The sequence below is a fragment of the Salvia miltiorrhiza genome, chromosome 3 (assembly GCF_028751815.1).
Source record: "Salvia miltiorrhiza cultivar Shanhuang (shh) chromosome 3, IMPLAD_Smil_shh, whole genome shotgun sequence".
NCBI lineage: Eukaryota > Viridiplantae > Streptophyta > Magnoliopsida > Lamiales > Lamiaceae > Salvia > Salvia miltiorrhiza.
In genome coordinates this window covers 54805595-54807915 of record NC_080389.1, presented here as the reverse complement: position 1 = coordinate 54807915, position 2321 = coordinate 54805595, and the positions used below count along the sequence as shown (strand labels likewise).

At 28.4% G+C, this 2321-nt stretch overlaps 1 protein-coding gene across 1 annotated transcript in view; it reads right to left on the bottom strand.

Moving 5' to 3' along the window:
* The window catches only part of LOC131014490 (3-ketoacyl-CoA synthase 6-like), a 2518-nt gene extending 2369 nt beyond the window's left edge, over nt 1-149 (bottom strand). The window contains exon 1 of the mRNA XM_057942481.1: nt 1-149. This exon is cut by the window's left edge and continues 964 nt beyond it. The gene's annotated coding sequence lies outside the window, so the exon portion shown is untranslated.
* Between the last annotated feature and the right edge of the window lie 2172 nt (nt 150-2321).

Sequence of the window (2321 nt, the reverse complement as noted above, 5' to 3'; positions counted from 1 at the left end):
GTAAGCGGAAAGTGGCAAGAATTTCAGAATTTAAAGGATGCAAGCTCAAGGTGACATCTCTGTGTTTTAATTGTAGATGTAGCTTTTTTGAATTAATTGATGATGCATGTAATAAATGTCTTTGGTATGTGCGTGATTGTATATAAACAATAATACATCTCTATACTATCGTTACTAATAAAAAATGTTTTGACCACATATTAGAAATTGTCTGCTGTGTCCCTATTACATATTTCCTTCATTAATTATATAACTTTATATTTTTTATTTTTGAAACGTTCACAAAAAAAACTTCATATTCAATTTTTGAATTATACCCTACAACTTATAATACTCATTTACCTTTACTTTTCACCTTTTTTATCACTCTTAATTAATAATCCCTCCGTCCACGAAAGAAATTCATATATTTCCTTTTTGGGACGTCCACAAAAGAACTTCTTACCTATTTTTGGACTATACCACACCACTTATAATCCTCTTACTTTTCACTTTTCACAACTCTCAATATTAATTATAACACCTTTTCACCACTCCCAATACACTCAACTACCTTTTATCCACTCTCAATACACTCAACAATATTTTTTTTTAAAACCCGTGTCACTCCCTCATAGGAAGTTCTTTCATGGACGGAGGGAGTACTAATTATAGCAAATTTTCATCACTCTCAATATACTCAACAATCTCATCTTAAATTCATGGCACTCCCTCCTAGAAAGTTTTATCATAGACGAAAGAAATATTTACTTTTAAGGATAATTGTGTAAATTAAATATTTAAAATAATTTATTAATTCATTAGATATTAAAATGCTACAACAATACATTAATTAATTACAATACCTTGTCCAAAATATATTTTATATATATTTGGAACTCTTTTTAAAATTCCAAAAAAGATAAATATCATATACTAGAATTTAACTAGATAAGTGAAAATAACAGTAAGTCACTATTATATATATATATATATATATATATATATATTATCAATACCTTAATATATATGTCTGTATGAATGCTATATTTTTTTATAAAAAAATATAGTAAAACCTCTATAAATTAATAATTTTGGGACCTCTATAAATCAAAATTGATCATTTTTGAACTAATTCAAGTCGGGACCAAAGAAATTTATTAGTTTAAAGAGTTTGTTGATTTATTGAGTATTATTTTAAAGAGGTTTTACTATATATACTTGTAGAATAAAATAGACTGAATTGCTAATTAAAAAATTAAATATGATAAAGATCATAAATAAATAAATATATATATATATATATATATATATATATATATTACTTTTATTAAATAAAATAATACTCCCTCCATTTATGAAAGAACTTTCTGGGAGGGAATGACATGAGTTTTAAGAAAAAGTTGTTGGGTGTATTGAGAGTGGAGAAAAAATTGAGTGTATTGAAAGTGGTGAAAATGTATTGGAATTAGTATTAAGAGCGGTGAAAATGTGAATATTAAGGGTAAATAGAGTATTATAAGTGATGGAGTATAGTTCAAAAATAGATATTTCATCCGTCCCGCGAATCTTGAGTCAATTCTTTTCGGCACGAGAATTAAAAAAATACTCCAGTATTTAGTGTGTTAAGTGTGTGGTATGGTGAAAAAGTGAAAAGGTGAATAAAGAGGAATTTTTTTGTCATACAAGGAAATTACTCAAGATGCGTGGGACAACCGAAAAAGGAAAGTAACTCAAGATTCGTGGGACGGAGGAAGTAGAAAATTTTTTTGTGGACCGTCTCCGAAAAAGAAAAATATAAAATTTTATCTTAGACTGAAGAAGTACTAATTAGATGTACAATATACCCTCTTTCTACAAATTAACATACATAAAATGAGGGATATATATGTCCTTTAGAGATGGCCTAGTGGCGGAAGTGAGTAATAGTAGGGGTTGGTCATTGGTGAGGATTTTGTAGGTGGAGATTGTTAACTCCACCATACATGAGAGATGTTTCTTCACAATTAATTCACACAACTTGAAATAATATATTGACTATGTTTCCTCTTAAGTCAAAATCTGATCCCTACATCAACTCAAGCGTACGCACGTCGTCGTTTATCTAGTCAACGAAATCTTTTATTAATGCTACTGCAGTTTTTATTTATATACATATAAAGAATCAACCAGAATGACTCAAACGTATAAGAGGTGAAGAATGCATAAGGAATTATTCTGCAACCACGTAGGCGCATTAATTATCAAGTAGATAGATAACGAAATTCATATATATCGGATACTACGTCTCACATTTCTAAATATATACAATATTGTTGCGTGTATGTAATGTTTTGAGACTG